This window comes from Puma concolor, chromosome B4, assembly GCF_028749965.1.
Source record: "Puma concolor isolate L17-30 chromosome B4, mPumCon1.1.hap2, whole genome shotgun sequence".
Lineage (NCBI taxonomy): Eukaryota > Metazoa > Chordata > Mammalia > Carnivora > Felidae > Puma > Puma concolor.
This window is the reverse complement of record NC_141673.1, coordinates 72,203,241-72,224,460: the sequence shown is the minus strand read 5'-3', so window position 1 is coordinate 72,224,460 and position 21,220 is coordinate 72,203,241. Positions and strand designations below refer to the sequence as shown.

Sequence of the window (21,220 nt, the reverse complement as noted above, 5' to 3'; positions counted from 1 at the left end):
GCTGTCGGTGTTTTATATATGACCTTTATTATGTTGAGGTTTTGATGGGAGAATATATATCTTGCAAGTTAAACTTAAAATCTTCCACTGCTAATAATTTTGCACAAAGTCACAAATAGTGTATTATTTTTTTTAATTATGTGTATTACTCTGAAGTCAAGTCTTTATGATGCCAAATGTTGTGGTTATCTGAAAATAATTTCTCTTTGTTTTATTTTTTAATGTTTATTTTTGAGAGAGGGAGAGAGAGCATGAGTGAAGGAGGATCAGAGAGAGAGAGAGAGAGAGAGAGAGAGAGACAGAGGATCCGAAGAGGGCTCTGTACACAAAAAGCCCAATGTGGGGCTTGAACTCACTAACATGAGATCATGACCTGAGCTGAAGTCAGATGCTTAACTGACTGAGCCACCCAAGCGCACCTCTGAAAATATTTTCAATTACTTGATCAATCTATATAAATAACCTGGACCAGGGAGATAGTATAGATTTTTGAGTTTCAGCAATCTTCTACAGGTTCTCAATTCAAAGGATAATTTCATACTTAGACATTAAACAGTGTCACAAGTTTGTGGACAGTGTACAAAACCACTTCCCTAAAGCTGTAATGACACTATTTAAACATTCAGATCATTTTGATCCCAGTTGTTATGAAAAGAACAGCTTCTATAATTTGTGAAGTTTGAGTAAAAGTAAAAAAATAGGATGTACAGATTTCACTAAGTTGTGTTGCTACTAACAACATCAGAGATGAGTCTCATAAGTAATTAATACAACATATTGATCCAGCAGAAGTAGCCAGTTCTGTGACTACCAACCAGTATGTTGGTAAAAATGAATTAAAGACCTAATTATGAGACCTGAAACCATATAAATCCCAGAAGAGAATGATTAGTCAATTTGTTAATAAATCAAGCTCACTATTGTTTGTGAAACAGAAGAGATTGTCTTTTCATTTTCAACTAGATGTTGTTGGCAGGGATTAAACACAGATAAAAGTGAATCGATGCAGACAAAAATCAAGGAGATACAATTAGAAAAAATTTCTTTGAAATTAATACCCCATTTAGAGAAGGGCTAATTTGACATTTTTATAGTGTGGAATTTTCCAGGAGAGAATATTTTTGTTTTAATTTTAATAGACTATATGATACAGTAACAAAATTAATTTCATAATCATTAGAAATATATATTTTTGATTTTGCATTTTCTAATCCATGTTCTCATATTCCCATCATAAAATATTGTTTTCTAAAAGTTGATTTTAGGGGCGCCTGGGTGGCGCAGTCGGTTAGGCGTCCGACTTCAGCCAGGTCACGATCTCGCGGTCTGTGGGTTCGAGCCCTGCGTCAGGCTCTGGGCTGATGGCTCAGAGCCTGGAGCCTGTTTCCGATTCTGTGTCTCCCTCTCTCTCTGACCCTCCCCCATTCATGCTCTGTCTCTCTCTGTTCCAAAAATAAAGAAAGGGTGAAAAAAAAAATTAAAAAAAATAAATAAATAAAAGTTGATTTTAGTTATGAAAAATTTTTTAAATATCCTTCATCTTCAATGTTCATCATATAAATTATCATCATACCAGACAATATTTAGTTTAAGAAACATACATTTCCTTGCTAATATTCTGAAGTAAGTTGTTTAGGCTCATTGTTCAATAAAATATAGCTCATTATATATTGTATTATTTAGCAATTTTTTAATAATATTTGAGTCCAGATACTACCTCAATGTATTTTCCTAGCAATGGGTTCATTCACTTAAAACCAGACAGATTCTAGTTTTTTAAATCCATTCATCACAAAACTGCCTATTTTAGGTTTACCACAAAACAGACAGCAGTAATATTTTAAAGGCAGAGAAGTACAACCAGGAATACAGAGGCCTCAAAATGTCTCTTACAGAAGATGCTGGCAGTATGGAAAATTAAGTTAACCAGATACTCAGCTTTCTTCCACAAACACATAAAGAAAACCATGAGTAGAAGATTTAAATTACAAACAATTTAATTACGTAGGTTTACTCAAAAGAAAGAAGCCAGATAAAAAAATCTAAGCCAAAAAGGTTAAGTACATTTATATTTTAGCTGCTTCCAGGAGACCTGAGACCTACTCTAGGTCTTGGGCACTAGAGTTTTGGTATTACTAATATAAAATTTAATATTTTAATCTGACTCTCATAGTGTGTGGAGGCAGAAGCTGGAACTGAGTCTCCTACAGAAAACCTAGAGCCTTAACAGAGCTGTCCTGGCCTGAATAGGAGAATAGGAAAAATGCCAGACACCAATCTGGGTAAGAAGATATACAGATTTTTTGTAAAAAGAGAAAAACTAAGGTTCCTAGGAGAAATCAAAATCCCAGTTAAGATGTGAGCCCAGGGTTGTCTTATTCCAAAGCTCTTGTTCTTTGCTTTGGTTTATGCTGACTCTCCTTTCTCTGAATTGTCTCAATATTTATGTAGACTAATATAGAGTTTTCTCTTGAATCCAGAACCAAAACTTAGGATTCTCTAATTACAGACTATTTTTATAACATATTTATACATGTCACCCTACCAGCCTTGTTAAATTCTCATTTATTTCTTTTTCTTTTCTTTTTTATTTCTTTTGATAAAGATAGGGTACATTTCCTATTTTTTTGTGTAATTATTTTCTAGCATAGATCTCAAAGTTCTGCAAACTAGTGAACATCATACTAAAGCTGCAAAAACTTCAGCCCCTGACTCAAAGCTAAACTAAGCCAGAAACTGAATCCCATTATGTCACAGTGTATGCTCCAGAGCAGAATTTCATTGATTGTGCCCAAAACTGCACTTGAGCTAAAAGGCATCATTGTAATCACAAAGCTTCCCAACCTGAAGAAAGCTACAACTTGAGAAAGGATGCAGGTAGATATGAATATTGGATTTTGGTATTGAAGTTCCTTAAGAACAATCTAGATGTTACACTTGTGTTTTTAAAAATGGGCAGGTGGGGGCGCCTGGGTGGCTCAGTCGGTTGAGCGTCCGACTTCGGCTCAGGTCATGATCTCACGGTCTGTGGGTTCGAGCCCCTTGTCAGGCTCTGTGCTGAGGCTCACAGCCTGTGCTCAGAGCCTGGAGCCTGCTTCTGATTCTGTGTCTCCCTCTCTCTCTGCCCCTCCCCCGTTCATGCTCTGTCTCTCTCTGTCTCAAAAATAAATAAACATTAAAAAAAAATTTTTTTTAAATGGGCAGGTGGAGACCAACTTGTTGCTCATGGAACTCTGACATACATCTTGATTGACCAATATCGTACTGCATAGGCAGCGTCATCTGCAAAACTATACATTCAAATCTGTATTAAAAGTATTGAGATTAGTCATTCTTTTATTGTGCACACATTTTCATGAACTGCAAACCTGAGAATGTGATGAATGTCATAATACGGCCACCAAATTTGTGGGTGAAGGGGTAAAGTTCATTGGAGGTGGGCACTGGAACAGACTCGAGGCTGGAATCTATAAGTTGATATAAACTTTGTAGACATCTTATTTCATCTCTACTAATGAGCATCGCTTCCCACCAGAGTTTATCATGAAGTTAATGAATGAAATATGTATCTCCAAGTGCAACATAAATATTAAATAAATTTATCTGATAGACTGAGATATAACAAAGTTTATGGGAATTAACTCTGGAATCCTTCATAAGCTAGGGAACCTTAAAGTAGGGACCTTTCTCAGAAAGAAGTGTGAAATAGAAGAGTGTATTCTAACTTGTAGTCATTAGAGCCACATTTTCATGATTTTCCATATTTAAATAACTCCTGAACTATTATTTAGTATTTTCTTTTAAATCTACTCATTAAAATTCATTCAATACATTTTTTCCTCAAAATTTTATCTGAAACCAAAGAAAAAAGGGGGGAAGGAGAAAAATGGCACATTAATGGTTCAAGTGGGAGAAACAAGAGGAACATGGAGCTAAGGCTCCAAGCCTCTCCAGGAAAAGTTCTCATTCTTGAAGTGTCCTCTTTGAGGATGAGAGCAGAGTCACCGATGGTCCCCCAGCCCCAAAGCCCAGCTTCTTTTTGGAGAAGAGGGCAGAATCACAGTGGCCTAAGGCCAGAGGAATTGGAGGGGGAGAGGGGTCAAAAGGTTACAGGAAGTAGTTATCCACGAGCTTCTTGGAGTGGATGCCACATGTCTCTTGGGGGGCAGCCTGGAAGATAATGAAATCTTTCCAGAGATGTGTTCATCCAGTTCCCGGATGGCTGCCACATTCCTAGAATGGTAGAAACAGCACAGTGAGCACAGTTTTATTGAAGTGCCACCTGTAACCTTCCCTCACCATTTGGTGGGCACAGCAGATCAGGCCAACATCCTTGGCTGCATGTTACTGTGAAATAGGTAGGCAGCACCAGAAGCTCTCTTCAGGGTCTGATGGCCCCCTCATGAGGCACCTCTTGCTTTCAGTCAGTCATCTGAATCTGGTCTAGAGTCTGGATGGAGGGAGAAAGTACCCGTGCACACAAAAGATTGCCATTAATGATGGCTGACAGACTGATGTAGTCAAAAGAGCTCAGGGCAGTAGCACCATGTGGTCACCAAATCATATTCTCACAGGCACTCAGCAAAGAAGCCATAGACTTGGGGGATCTGGCAACTCTAGTGGTTCCCCAGGATCTTGGTGATGTAGTCATTATATTAAACATTAAGTACCAGCAGCAGGAGGAATGTTTCAATGCCTAGAAATCATGTTCCATAAAGTCTCTCATGAAAAGGTAGTTGGTCTCAGGGTCTTACCACCCACACTGAACAGTTCCTTGAAGTCATAGAGTTGTCCGTGGATGTCGCCACATATTGTGACCTGCGACTCCACCCTCTGTACATTGATCTCCTTTACCAAGATCTCTCCTGCCTTAGCGTGCAGGACACCTTGACTTCACTCTCCTGGATGATTTCACAGCATGGCAGTTGCTCCCACTGCGCATTAAGGTAGCTGACCTAACACCCTGGCCCCAGAGCTCTGAACCCCTCCCCTGCATGGGTCAGAGCCAGCGGGCTCCACTACGTGGAATTCGCGCTGGCTCTCCAGCTCCCTCCCTTCTGCTTCCTTCTTCTTGGCTCCTTGCCCTGCTGCTTAGCCTTCCATCTTCTATCTTTTTGTAGTATTTCTCCCTCCTTACCTCTAGTCTTCCTTACCCTGCTTCTCTTGATTTCTATTCATTTCTTCTTCAGATTTTAACTATTTCTTCTTCAATCATTTTTTGGGAAAGTTCTGTTATTAGTCCACATTCATTATCCTACATTCTGCATCTTGTTTGTCAAGTTATTTCCCCCACCAAAAATAGTTAACCCTCTAAAAAGTGTTAATAGATTTCTACCTACATAGGAATATTATATTTAATGAAAATATTATTAGTAATATATAATATAGTAATAATAAGTGATAGGAACACATTATGCATTCCATCAAAGCCAATACTATGCAGAATTATATTCCTTGAAAAATGGCTTCATGCAAGTAACCAGAAAAGAAAAAAAAATGTGTAGACAATCCTAAGTGGGTAATAAGGCAATAAAATTATATTAAGAAATACTAATATAAAGGATGAAACTCTGTTCTATATTATTGTCTTTTTTAATGTTTATTTATTTTTGAAGGAGAGAAAGAGTGTGAGCAGGGGAGGGCAGAGAGAGAGGGGTACACAGAATCCTCAGCAGGCTCCAGGCTTTGAGCTGTCAGCACAGAACCCAACGTGGGGCTCGAACTCACGAGCCGTGAGGCCATCACTTGAGCTGAAGTCGGATGCCCAACTGACTGAGCCACTCAGGCACCCCTATATTATTGTCTTTTGAATTTAAATGTAGATACTTAGTTCTTCTGAAAATAAATAATGGCATGGAAATTTTCCTTTCATTTGAGTTAATGAACTTGGCCATATTTTTCAATGAATGTTAAAAATAGAAAGTAAGACACATTGTATATACATTCTTCTTTTCATTAATTACTATTTGCGAAGGAAGAGTGTTTAATAGGTTATTCAAAATTTCAGAGAATTGAAATTGATTCTGAAAAGTTACTCTGTAACTATTATGATTAACTTTTCAACAGGGTATATGTGTACATGTATGTGTGTCTATCATTTTCAATCCTCTGGACCAGAGAGGGCACCTACCATTTGTCTAGGATGGTCTACATTCAGTGTCAAAAAAATGTTGACAAAATTTATGGTAGTCAAATACAAAACAATTCTATAAATTCTGATAGTAACACGTTTCATGTACTTTAACTTGCAAATTGGATAGACAGCGTCCTGAAAGAGTATTTTTAAAATGACAAAATCATCTATGCATACTCTAGAAAAGGTGTTAAAAAGCTGAGTTAAGGGAAGGAAAAGGTGAGAACAATTATCTGACTTTAGAGCATAACAAATAATCATGATGTAAATTAGGTTCTTTAGGGAATAAATTAGCACCCAACTTTACAAAATAGCTTAAAAGCAAACTACCCTTATAACATCAGAAGTAAGAGAAGATGAACACATCTCTTTGCATTGCTGTCTTGGCCAGATCTGAGTGTGCAATGATGAAAAAGATTGATTGGTTAGATCCTAAGTTTGTTTTGCCATCAAAGTGTCAGTATGGATTGATCTTTTTTCACTAGTGTGTTTTCTCTTTACTGCCCTGCCTGGAAAAGAATTCATTCTTCGATACACTCTCCCACTCCAACAAAAGAACAATCTAACCAAAGTCTAATAATTCTGCAGTATATAGGAACACGTGTTTGTTTTAAAGGATTCTTCCTACCCTGCCAGAATACATTTCTCACGAAAGACAATGTTGTTTCTACCAGGATGAGTATATGTGTTTTTCTAGACAGTTAATACAAATTTAAGGAGCTGTCTGTAGTTTGGAATTCCCTGAATATGTGTGATTTGGGCAAATAAACAAGGTTTGTCTGGTTCAAATGTGAAGATGTGGTTAATTTCAGAGGACTTGGTGACATTTTCAATGTGCACATCAAGGACTTGGAGGTACGGAAGATAGGAAGCAAATGTCAAAGAGAGAACAATTATAGTTTGCTAAACACTGCATAAGACATAGGTTTTTATGCTGTTTATATATCTCTAACTGCTAGGATATGGAGCTCACATAAAGTCATATGATGTCCTGTGATGAAGTAATAACAAGTGTGTTGTGTGAGTGGAAGAAGTCATTTAAAAGTATCATCTTGCAAGAAGTTTTTAATTATCAGTGATGAGGAAGAATAGTGACAAAGTTACCACATTCACCATTAGGCAAACGTTCATTTTAACAAATTTGAAATATTTGCATTTGACATCTAAAGCCAGACTAGGTGGCAGACATATATATAGGGGGATTGGAGTCAAAGGCAGGGACGTCTATATTTTCAGCACTGGAATGTTAGAGTCCCCAAATTTAAGCTGATTTTATAACATTGAATATGTATTACATACCTGGAAGTGAACACTGCAGTAATTTGATAAAGTGCCATTTCATTATAGATATCTATTACTAGAGTTAAATTTCTCATGGAATTCTGAACAAACACCTTTCTCTAACGTCACTTCATATTGTAATATGTAATATGATTCTGTCGGAGTACATGAGCCTACTCTCATTTGTTTCAAACTTTGATGTAGTGGTTTAAACTTTTTTACTGTAATTTTATGCTCATAATAGATTCACAGTTGAATTTCTATGTAGCAAAAATTTCCATTATTCTTTGACACTAGCTTCCTGCTCAGTGTTCTACCTGATAATCCATATACTTTATTTTTTTTACAGTTTTTTTACAGTTTTTACAGTATTTTTTCTTTTTGAATGGGTGTATGATCTGCCAGTACAGGAATATATCACATATTACTTATCTATCTATTTGTATTCAGGTATTCCTATTTTTCTTCAGCTTTACTGAGATATAACTGAAACGTAGCATTGTATAGGTTGAAGGTGTACAATGTGTTGATGTGATATATCTATATATTGTAAAATGATTATCACCACAACGTTAGCTAACAACTCCATCATGTTTCATAATTACCATTTCTTTTTGTGGTGATAACGTTTAAGATGTATTCTCTTAAGTACATAATACAATATTGTGAATTATGGTTCTCATGCTGTACATTAAATGCCCAGAACTTATTCACCTTACAACTAGAAGTTTATACCCTTTTATCAACATCTTTCCATTTCCGTCTACCCTTCTATAACAACCTTCTACTTACCCTGTTTCTATGAGTTCATGTTCTTAGATTCCACATGTAAGTAATATCATAACAGTATTTGTCTTTCTCTGATTTATTTCATTTAGCATAATTCCCATCCACACTGTTACACATGATCTTTCTCATGGGCTGAATAATATTCCATTATATCTCTATTTTTACACAGATAGACATTTTTATCTATCTGTTGAAGGTGAATGGTAGGGAAGTTTCAGAGAGAATACAGTAAAAATTACAAGGCCCTCTGCGTCTGAACATTTAAAAGTATGCTAGAAATGTGGGCGGGGGGGGAGGGGTTATAAATATTTCCATTCTCAGTAGGAAATCTTCATTTAGATTTAGGATTTGTAAGCTCTGTTTTTCCTTGTGCATTTTATTTTTTAAGTAATCTCCACATCTAACATGGGGCTCGAACTCACAACCCCAAGATCAAGGGTCACGTGCTCCACTGACTGAGCCAGCCATGTGCCCCTCGTTGTGCATTTTATTGATTTTTAGTGGTTCACAGTTAAACTTTATTTAAGAATTTAGGGGCGCCTGGGTGGCGCAGTCGGTTAAGCGTCCGACTTCAGCCAGGTCACGATCTCGCGGTCCGTGAGTTCGAGCCCTGCGTCGGGCTCTGGGCTGATGGCTCAGAGCCTGGAGCCTGTTTCCGATTCTGTGTCTCCCTCTCTCTCTGCCCCTCCCCTGTTCATGCTCTGTCTCTCTCTGTCCCAAAAATAAATAAATGTTGAAAAAAAAAATTTTCAAAAAAAAAAAAAAAAATAAGAATTTGGAATATTCTTAGGACTTCTTACCTAATTAGTGGGCTGCCTACTATTGAGACATGTAGTAGCTTCAGAATTTTCTAAAAAAGGGTATGAAAGTATGGGTTTTGAGGACAAATGATAATTAAACATATGGGAATCTCGGGATATTGCCATATTGGTTGAAGGATTTCAGGATTTCTTTAAACTGTGTTTGAAACTATACCTACTATCTAATTTTACCACCAAATAATTAATGTCAACTTTTTGTTGTTATTGTTAATGGGGAAGATGGTAGTAAAAAGGGTGGATAGGAGGAGTGTAGCAAGGGTAGACATTTAGATAAGGATAGATCTGGGCCTGAAAAAGTAAGAATGCCTTGTATGGTACATACTATTTCATACTTAACAGTACATTTTATAAATATGAATAACCCTTCTTCATAAGCAGATACATCACAGTTAAATCCCTTCCTTCCTTCCTTCCACCCTTTTTTTTTTTCATGTTTCTATGCATCACTTTTGTTTTTTGTTTATTATTTTCTCCAAGTTTTTATTTAAATTCCAGTTAACATATAATAATATTAATTTCAGGAGTAGAATCTAGTGATTCACCACTTATGTACAACACCTACTGCCCATCACAATAAGTACCCTCCTTCGTCCCCATCACCCATTTAGCTAATCCCCCCACTCAGCTCCCCTCCAGTAACCCATGGTTTATTTTCTATACTTAAGGGTCTATTTCCTGGTTTGCCTCTCTTTTTCTCCCTGTGTTCATCTGTTTTATTTCTTAAATTTCACATATGAGTGAAATTATATGTATTTTCCTTTCTCTGACTGACATATTTCACTTAGCATAATACACTCTAGCTCTACCCACATCATTGCAAATGGCAAGACTTCATTCTTTTTTTGATGGCCGAGTAATATTCCATTGTGTATGTCTATATGACACATCTTCTTTATTCATATCCTCCTACCATTTTTTATCTCCATCTCTCTCTTTCCTCTCCCCACCATAAACAAAATTTTTTAAGTGTTCAGTATATTTCCTTTTGTTTTGTGGGTCTTTTATAAAATGTATGTTACTTTTTAAATTGTAATTGAACAAATGTGTGACCAGTCTCCAGATGAAGAAATATAAATAATCAGCACCCCAACTGCCTCTAGTTCTCCCTCCCAGTCACTTCCTCCCACAAAGGGAACCATCATTATGACTGCTATCCCTAAATTAGTGGTGCCTATTTGAACTTTATATAGTTAGAACCATATGATACATACTCATTTGTTACTGCTAAACATTATGTCTCTAAGAGTCATCCAGATGGTTATGTTTAGCAGCCTTTCCTTCACTTTCTGTACAGTTTTCTATATTATGAATATGCCATACTTTACCCACTCTATTTTTTTGGATTTTGAGATTTTCCAGAAGAGGCTGTTATGAGTAGTCCTACTCGTGCACATGTAATCTTGTAGACATATACACTTATTTCTCCTGGCTATCCACTTCGTAGCATAATTATTGGTGGACAGTGTATGCTGCAAGTTCAACTTTAGATACACTGTCAAAGAATTTTTCAAAGTGGTTTATTGATTATGCTGTCATAACAGTGTGAACATTTCACTTTTGCTAATAATACCTGGTACTATTTTTTTTAATTTTATCTATTTTAGTGGCTGTGTAGTAGTTTCTCATTATGAAGCTACTAATAGCTTTATTGAGATATAATTGATATACAATAAGCTGCATGTTTAAAATGTACAGTTTGATAAGTTTTGACGAAGGTATACACCTGTGAAACCATCACCACAATCAAGGTAATGAATATATTTATCACCCCTAAAAGTTTCCTTGTGCCCCTTTGTAATTATTTAATCCTATTCCTCCTTTTCTCCCCTCTCCCAGGGCAATCACTGATACCTGTGCTCCCATGTACATAATGTTTCTATTTTTTTCTTCTAGCTGTTGGTTTAAGATTTTTCTGGTTTTCAGTCACTCGACTGTGATGTATCTTAGTATCAGCTTCTTCATATTTCTTGGAGTGGCTTTGTTGTACTTCTATGAAGTATAAGTTTATTATTTTTATCTAATTTGAAAAAATAATTGGCCAGTGTTTAAATTTTTTTCTCTGGCTTCTATCTCTCTCCTCTCTTTCAAGGACTTTAATTACAAATATGGTAAGCAGTTTGAAGTTGCCTTATAGCTCACTTTTTTTTAACCATATTTTTCCTGTGTTTAATATTATTGCACAATTTATTGTTACATCTTCAAGTCTACTGTTTTTGTCTGCAACATGTAACCTCCTATTAATCCCATTTGGCTCACTTTTCTCTCCTGAAATTTTCTTTCTTTCTCTCTGGAATTTTAGAATTTCTATTTTGCTCATTTTTATCTTCCAATCTGTCATTAACATATTCATGTTTTCTTCTACCTTCTTACACATATGGAATACAGTTATAAAACTTGTTTTAATATTGTTTTTTACTATTACTTGAGTAATTTCTGGCTCTCGTCTTATTGATTGAGTTTTCTCTGCATTCTAGATATTTTTCTGTGTTTTTTTTTTTTTTTTTTTTTTTGCACACCTGGTAATTTTTCATTAAATGCTAGATAGTGTGAATTTTCACTTGTCAAGTGCTGGATATTTTTGTCTTTCTATGATTATTTTGGAGGTTTGTTTGGGGACTCAGTGATTGACTTGGAAACAAGTTTAATCTTTTTGAGGGTTTCCTATTAAGCAATGATAGGCATGACCAGAACACCCTGTATTGTAAATGCTTATTCAAGCCATTTGCCTATTTTTCTGTTGGGTTATCTACCTTTCTTTAAATATGTTTAGCATATTCATTCTATCTATGAGCCATTTATTGAGAATATATAGGAAATATCCTTTCCCACTCAGTGGCATGTTTTTGAACTTTCCTTCAGTGAAAATGTTCCCTGAGAAAGAACATAATAAATATTTCCCTCCCAGAACAGGGTTGTCTACATTGTAACAGGGAGATAAATAGCTTGTCAAAACAATACAGGTTTAATGGTTGGATTTTTATTACCAGTTCATTATGCCAAGAAGTTCAATGTTACAGAACAATTCCTGTTATACCACAATTATGCCATCTTCTTTGCCTGCTGCTAGGATTGCTTGGTCCTGTGTGTAGAAAGCAAAGAACAACTTTTTCCTATGACACAGGCATGTCTTGGGTGAGCCCTATAGACCTAGTTAGTTAGTTAGTTAATGTGTATCTATTTATTTTGAGAGAGGCAGAGTGAGTGCGGGAGGGGCAGAGAGAGAGAGGGAGAGAGAGAGAGAGAATCCCAATGTGTACTGCCCGTGCAGAACCCAATGTGGGACTCGAACCCACAAAGTTATGAGATCATGACCTAAATCAAAACCAAGAGTCGGATACTTAACCTACTGCCACTCAGGCACCCTTACCCTTTTTCCCTACAGACCTTAAAAAAAAAAATCTCTGGAGCTCATTCACCATGAAATGTCATAAAATAAATGCACAAGCCTTCCTTTTTATTAAAAACATACTTTTGAAGATGAATGTTTATTCAGAGATGAAAATGCCTATAGGAATATTTTCCTAGAAATATGAATCATCCAGTGCTTTGGCTTTTCATAAAGAAAATGAATCTTTCTGCTTAAATGCATCTAAATGGGAACTTGTTATATCATCTATTTATGTTTCAAAGGGAAAAGGGTCAATTAAATAGCTTTAATCACTGTCAATTAAGTAATTTTCATTTCTTTGTCCAAATAATTTCCAAATATTCATTATCCCCAAATCATAGCAGCTGGGGAATTGACCTTATTTTTTCCTATCTCCCATCCCAGATAACATTAATTCATTTATTCTTTCAGAAATAATTGCCTACTATGATGTAAGACACACTGAACTAGCCACTAACTCTCCTCCAAAGATTGCAGGGAAGAGATATGAGTGAATAGGGGAGAGAGACCAGCACAGCCTTTGGATGCCAGTTGCTGATGGCCTATCTTCTTGATGCCTACAGGAAGAGCTATGCCTAAGTTGACTTTTGTGTAAGACAGTTAAATGTTACATCTTAGCAGGTAATGAAGTCAGTGAAATCTAAGTCAAGACATAGTTGTCTTTTCAAAATAAGTGAATATTATAGGCTTGCTGATGGCCTATCTTCTTGATGCCTAAAGGAAGAGCTATGCCTAAGTTGACTTTTGTGTAAGACAGTTAAATGTTACATCTTAGCATGTAATGAAGTCAGTGAAATCTAAGTCAAGACATAGTTGTCTTTTCAAAATAAGTGAATATTATAGGCATTTGAGTAAGGTTGTGTCTGATTTGTATGTAAAGGGGAAGGATGGGGGAAAGAAATAGGAGAAAGGAAGAAATCTGTAGATAATTAAGTAGGTTCTTTTAGAGAAAACTATATAAAACAGAGGAGTGTATCACCACTAGTTGTCGTCATCATCATCATCATCATCATCAAAACTACACCATTCATCATTTATTGAGCCTAAACTCTGGCCTAGGTGACATACAAGAATTGAAATTTGGTGTCCATAATGGTTCTGCTTAAAGTCTTGCTGCCAGTATCTAGCAGAACAGGGACTAGATTCAAAATCTGTCTCCCTGAAGACATACTTTTTGCACTTCACTAGGTTTCCGAGTAGTACATTCTAGTCCAGGAAACCAGGAGTAAGGGAACTGTTTGATCATGGAACTTGAGGGCATAGGTCCATAAGAGATGCACAAAAGGCTCAGACAAGTAGAATCTTTTCCATCTAGAAACTGAAAGAATTAAAAATATTAGATAATTTACAGATGACTAGTAAAGCTGGAATGTAGAAACTTTAAGTGGCAGGGCCTAGAAAGAACACCCAGAGATTAAGTGGGGGGTGATGGTGGGCAGATGGCTTGTGAATGTGGCTGGAAGGATTGTTTACTGCCTTCACTAAGTTAGCTAAGAAACATGAAGCCATAGTGGCTATATATCCTCACTCTCCATAGTTTAAAAAGGATCGGACTGTGCTACCCCAAAAGATGTATAATATGCAAAAGATGCACTTTGGCATAATGATTACTTTAAGCCGAAGGCAACTGAGAATTAACACGTGTAAGGAGAGTTCTCTGCCCTCCCCTCAGATGTCTAAAATCAGAGCACAAATTCTGCTTTGTTGAAGGACTCCAGGAAGAGAAAACCAACTCTTACAACCAAAGACAGAGGGTCACACTGAGAGGAATCAGTATAAACAAACCTTACCAAAATAACCCTTGTCTTCCATTATATTTATTCCTTGTACATCTACTCACCTTCCCACAACTTATCACCACTAGAAGCCCAAATCTCCTTTCCCCTTTCTAGTCACTTCTCCACAATGTATTGCCGTTTGTTAAAATGGTATATAATCTCTTTTGCTAACTAGTTCTTTGCGTTTTCACATCTTTTCTGTCACTTCTCCTATGCACATAAAAAAAATATTCACATCAGTAAAAACTGCAACTTTTTTTCCTGTTCATCTGTTTTATGCCAGTTTAATTCGTAGGCCCTAGCTACTTAACGTAATAAGGTGGAGGAAAGTTCTGTTTCCTCCCCATCAGTCTGTGCCATAGGTTTTTTTCATTCAGGAGGTAACATAATGTGGTGGGAAAATATCTGGCTAGGAGTTGAGATATTTATTAGTCTTATCCTGGACATTAGTTACTTCTGTGACTGAGTTAAAGGGTTCTACAAAACGTCTTTGTGGCTTAAGTTCCTTATGAGCATAATAAAAGAGTTAGAAACAAAGAGGATGGCAGACAAGGTTCACTTCCTGGCTGGAGGGCTTTGTCAAAGAAGACTAAGAAGCCACATGGGCCATGATTACCAACGGCTACCACAGGCACTGGAGCAAAGCAGTTCTGGTGGATGTACAGAATATATATCATCTCTGGAATAAAAGATGCATAAAATTTCTTCCACTTCTGCATTCGGTGAATTAGTTTGTACCCTTTTATGGATTCTACCTGAGGAAAAAGCGGGCACATGCAGCAAGTGACGATACAATGTTTAGGGGAGAAATGAAATCCCTTTTGAGCCTTGGGTGGTAAAGAAGCAATCCAAGATCTACCAAGAATTCAATATTCTATTTATCCCATGTTGTCCATGATGGTTTGGGTGCTACAGATGCCTGTAATAATGTGCAATTAACATATAGAGATAGGACCCCCATCCCAGTTCTAATGTCCAGATTAATTGGCTGTCCTAGAAGGAAAATCAGATCTATGAAGCATATATCTACTATTATCAAAGACTTGATTTCAGGAAACTAATAATGGATATTAGTTTCTTCCAGTGAGAACCAAATTGTATTATTTAAATACAACCGTCTCTATAACATGTTGCATTCAAAGTTTCAGAAACTTATTCCCGCACAATTTTACTCCCACCTCTTTCTCCCAGATGCAGATGTAATTCATGTAGAAGCAGACATTAAAATAAGTCACTCAGGGCAGACTTGCTTTCATTTACATAATGTTCTTTGAGGGGGGAAAGTATTAAATCAATTTTAACCTGTTTGGGCCTGTATCCAAATAATGCGCAGGCCTGTTGAAGGAGAATCAGTTTTGATATTTGTAAAAGAGATCATATGAAATGCATTACTCAATTAAGTAAAGGAATTTATACTTTATTATAGAATATTGTACCATCTGCCGGATGAATATAACTAATTAAATTTGACTTGGTATGTGGTTTTAACAAACAGTTGAAAAATGAAAATTCGACAATGAATTCTTCAGCAGCACCTGAAACGATAGATACCCACTGGGAAAGACTGCATCCAGCCCTGCTCAGGTTGCAAACAGACTTCCCATTGTCTGGTTGCAGTCTGCATAATGTTTGCATTAAAAAACAGGTCAGATTCAGTAACTACTCACAAGCAACACGGAAAAGAATGCAATGTGTGTCTGCTGTTGCCGAAGAACTAACAAGGTAACATCATGGAATAAAAAATGGCTGCAAAGCTTCCCTGGCCACAGAAAAGAGACGACTACTTTGCTCTGAAGTGTACTGCCAAAATCCCTGCTTAAAAAGAGGCTACCGAAGCAAGGCTGGCCAATACCCATTGTTGGTAATACTGCAGTCAAGCTGAAATGCTACCGCGACAAATCAGGCTAGAGCCATGCTGCTCTCCGGTCTTGGCCATGAGGCAGTCAAACCTAGCTGACTCTGTAGGTATCAGTTGTTATCTATCAAATGGCAATAATATTATGCCACCTTGTCAGGAGGGCTATTAGGGGAACCAAAGAGCTTAGAAATTGCTTTATACCAAATGTTGTGTAAGTTTATTGATGGAGATGCTAAAATAACAAAATGATTAGTTAAAAGAGAAACATTTCTTTTTTTTTTTCAATATATGAAATTTATTGTCAAATCGGTTTCCATACAACACCCAGTGCTCATCCCAAAAGGTGCCCTCCTCAATACCCATCACCCACCCTCCCTTCCCTCCCACCCCCCATCAACCCTCAGTTTGTTCTCAGTTTTTAAGAGTCTCTTATGCTTTGGCTCTCTCCCGCTCTAACCTCTTTTTTTTTTTTCCTTCCCCTCCTCCATGGGTTTCTGTTAAGTTTCTCAGGATCCACATAAGAGTGAAAACATATGGTATATGTCTTTCTCTGTATGGCTTATTTCACTTAGCATCACACTCTCCAGTTCCATCCACGTTGCTACAAAGGGCCATATTTCATTCTTTCTCATTGCCATGTAGTACTCCATTGTGTATATAAACCATAATTTCTTTATCCATTCATCAGTTGATGGACATTTAGGCTCTTTCCATAATTTGGCTATTGTTGAGAGTGCTGCTATAAACATTGGGGGTACAAGTGCCCCTATGCATCAGTACTCCTGTATCCCTTGGGTAAATTCCTAGCAGTGCTATTGCTGGGTCATAGGGTAGGTCTATTTTTAATTTTCTGAGGAAAAAGAGAAACATTTCTATCTGAAATGTGACCTCTCAGTGTGAACTACTGACATCATGCTATTTGACTTTTTCACCCAAATGTTCTCATTCTTTGTTGACAAAGCCTTGGTATTCCCGCATCACTCAAACGCTTCATTAATTGAGCACCACAAGAGTGCTAGTGTTATATCTTTTATGGGAACTAAGTCTGTTGAATATTTAGTCATCATTTCTCTGGTAAAATTAATACTTTCTCATATGAAAAAAAATTTTTTTAATGTTTATTTATTTTAGAGAGAGAGAGAGAGAGAGCACGAGTAGGGGAGGAGCAGAGAGAGACAACACAGAATCCAAAGCAGGATCCAGGCTCTGAACTGTCAGCACAGAGCCCCACGTGGGGCTTGAACTCACAAACAGCAGGATCATGACCTGAGCTGAAGTTGAATGCTTAACCGACTGAGCCACCCAGGTGCCCCAATACAATCTCATATTTAAATGGTGTTGTGTCTTTTAAAAAAATAAAATAGCTATAGCATTTTCTTAAAGGAACATTTCAAAGCATTCCATTTGTTCAAACAGTTGAACAGTAGTCCTTAATAAGAAGAAGGAGATGGATGAGAACAGCTGACTCTGGGAGCCATCCACGTGAGACAATTGTGTCGAGAAGCTGATCTACAGAATTTGGGGATAAAAGCTTCTGAGTAGCATATGCTTCCACTTTGGGCTGAGGGTGTTTACGAAGCACTCAGCATCATCACTCTTCAGAAGAGAGTTGGGGTCACACGGAAAAGAAAACAGAAGATTTGTCTGAGAAGCAGAAGGAGTTGACACCATTAGGGCGTCTGTGAGGAGACAGGTTTCTCAAGTTTCATTTGTGCAGGAGTTAGGGATCCGTGGGAAATGAACACTTTGGAATTAACTAGCTCACACAAATACTGAACTTATTTTTCTGTAACTGTTTTCCCTGGTATGAAAATCATGGTCTTCTTGGGGCCCTATATAAGACAGCTGAATTTAAAGTAACCTGTTGACATATGGGAATGATAGGAACAAATTCCAAATTGAAATAAGCAGAAGGAACATATGAAATAAATCACTGGAAAGCTGAGCACGTGTAGGTAGAGGTGGCCCAATTAGACTTTAGAAAACCAAGAAAACACAGAATGAGATAAACATTTGTGGTAGCAGTTGGGGAATACAATTATTCTCCTGAGGTCAGAAGAAGCTTCAACAAACAAGCCTGAGCTATTGGATTTGAAGGTAGCTGTAACATGAATTCCATCCAGAAATGCCATCAAGCCCTATTCCTTAATTACATATTTATTAAAGACATTTTACAGGATATCCCCAGTAAGCTGACCTGCCCATTTACAATATGTGTCCACTTAAGAATGGATTTATAAACATATATCATTTGCCAAGGTTCAAAATCTCCAACATCTTTTATAAATACATTATCCAGGCATTATTCACAAACCGGAACTATTGTCCTGGTGAGATGATTTCTGGCAGGTCTCTGTGGGATTTCCTGTTCTAATATTGTCTGAGGAGGTGCTGACCGCACATCAGTCAGGAAGCATGGTGACATGCACCTGTACTCATGGGAAAAAGCATCCTATCAACCCAGGGCACTGCATCTACCTTTCGGTAGCCTGTCTCAGGTGGTGCTGGCCGGAGAAGAATCTTGTCTTCTGAAGTTTCCTTTTAAAATTGTTTTGAGCCAATCCATCAACAGGTGTACGATTTTTCTGCCAGATACAGCAATTAAGATATCAACTGCTATTTCCTTGACTGCAAAGGGGGAACAGGAGGCTAAGATGTACTCGCTGAGCTCAGTTTAGGTTAGAGGCAGCATCTGGGTTTCTGTAAGGAACTGCTTTTATCCAGTTTGGCAGTTGATTGGAATGAGAAATCGGCATCCAGTGACATTTGCAGGTCACAAGAAGGTAATGTGGAACAGAACCTTAGAAAGGGCTGTCATTAAGTCCCACTCTCCCTCAATGATGGGATATAGCCACTCCTCTCTCTGCTTAAAAAGTGGTTTTGAATTTAAATATTACACACTTCAGATTTTTTATTGGATTTTCAAAACTAGTTTCTCAGAGACAGAGTTTTGGTGTACATATTTAATTTCAGAAAAATATACACTGCTGTAGAGTTGATAGAATTTTGCTTTTTCATTTCTTAAGTTCATGTGATACACCCATTGCCATCTCAGGAAGCTGAGGCATGAAAGTATATTTAATTTTACAGTATCCCTACTCATCTTTCTAACTCCAGCTACAAGGTTTCTTAGTGCAGAATGGTTATGTGGTAGGATTATGTTGTAATCTCCTTTTGGTGTCCCTACGCTCATTCCCGTCTTGGGTCCTAACTCACTGATTTCAAAAACCTATTCTGAATCAATTGTTTTAAGACTCGATGCTGCCTTTAACCCCTGGCAACAGTAACATGTATTACTCAAATCTGATAAAAAAGTATGATATTAGCATATTTTCAACATTTACTCCCCATATTCACCAAGTATGTTTTCATTTTAAAATGAAACAGCACTGGGGGCGCCTGGGTGGCGCAGTCGGTTAAGCGTCCGACTTCAGCCAGGTCACGATCTCGCGATCCGGGAGTTCGAGCCCCGCGTCGGGCTCTGGGCTGATGGCTCGGAGCCTGGAGCCTGTTTCCGATTCTGTGTCTCCCTCTCTCTCTGCCCCTCCCCCGTTCATGCTCTGTCTCTCTCTGTCCCCAAAATAAATAAACGTTGAAAAAAAAAATTAAAAAAAAAAAATAAATAAAATAAAATAAAATGAAACAGCACTGATGGATCACTTCACTCATTTGTTCATAAACTCAACTATTCATTGAGTGGTAAAAAAAAAAAGAGAAAGAAAAAAAATGTGGTAGTCAAGACCTCACTTTAAATCTCATTTCTGCCTTTTACCAGTTATGTGATCTGAGGCAGGATCCTCTAGCCAAAAGGATCTTTTGGAATCAGACATACCCCGGTTCTGAAAATTAATCGCATGGCCCTGGATAAATTACTTTAACTTCTCTGAGCCTCAGTTTCTTTACCTGTTAAAAAACAGAAGAATAAGCTGAGTACTTGGCACTGGGCTGAGCACAGAATGTACACATTACGTTGTGGTTATTATTAATATATAACTGTCATATGTTAATATATAACAGGAAGTATCTGTTGTGTCAAGGTAGATGCAAGTTGGTTCCCAAAGAAAGCCAGTAGCAGAGTGACCAGGATTCCAGGATCTGCACCCCCCACCCCCGCCACTGCCCGCTCTGTGCTTCTGCGGGAAGCCACTCTATCTCCTAAGTCCAGACTCAGGAGGGAGGAAGCCCTGGGAAAGGCATGGCGGAGAAGGAACCTGCCCAGTGCTCCTCCTGAGTGGCCTGTCTTCATGTCCCTTTTCAGTTTCAAAATGGCACATATTTCTTCCCCCCAAGCAGCTGTGTGGGGCACTCTGGATTGCACAATCCAAGTCCTGTGTAAAGTAGGCTCTGCAGTCCCCAAAGATCATTCCCGTGGATTTGGCTGATTCTGAGGATTAGTATCAGCTTGTACAGATGTAGAAATTATTGGTGCTTCTTACTTGAAGGGAGCCAGGTGTCTGAAAAGCCAGCCACAAATAGTCATATGTAGACATACAAAATGAGAAGTTTGAAAGAAAAAAAGAAATGAGATTCTGATTTTTTTTCCCCCTTTCTAAATGCTCTCTGCTTTGGAAGGTATTTAATTGATCAAAAAGGAAGCTTTTTGTATATGTATGTTATACGCGATACCTTCTTCTTAGTATTCAGTATTCTCCAGAAGGGGTGCTTTCTTTTTTCCCATTGTTTGTTTCTGGACCTTGGGTGTAGAGGCTTGAACTAACACACTCCTTGGTTTATGACTTTTACTATTAATTGACAAGAAAAGGTACTGATTTAACTGACTGATTGCCTTCTATCTCCTTTTCCAACATTCACTTGCTTCCCTCCACCCAGAGGCTACTATTCTGATATCATTCATATAAATTTCTTTAGTTATATGCGTTCTTACAAAATATTGGCCTGCATTATTCATTTAAATTAATGAAAGTTTCTCCACTTATTATCTTTTATGTTACATGATAGAGATTACATGATGGAGGTTTCTGTGTTCCTTGTTAGATTAATGCCTAGATATTTTATATCTGCCTATTTGTTATCTAGAAATATAGTTTTTGGTTGTTAGGAAGTTTAGAATCTCATTTTTTATTATATTTTCAATGTGTTGATATTTTATTCAGCCATTACCACAGTAACACTAAGTAACAACCTAAGTACCAACAAGATCAGTGACCATAA

At 37.4% G+C, this 21,220-nt stretch overlaps 1 long non-coding RNA gene and 1 pseudogene across 1 annotated transcript in view; one reads left to right on the top strand and one right to left on the bottom strand.

Moving 5' to 3' along the window:
• LOC147579215 (uncharacterized) overlaps positions 1-21,220 on the top strand; it is a 182,145-nt gene that overhangs the window by 99,412 nt on the left and 61,513 nt on the right. The window lies entirely within an intron of this gene.
• On the bottom strand, positions 4,098-17,719 carry LOC112867536 (serine/threonine-protein phosphatase 4 catalytic subunit-like; annotated as a pseudogene).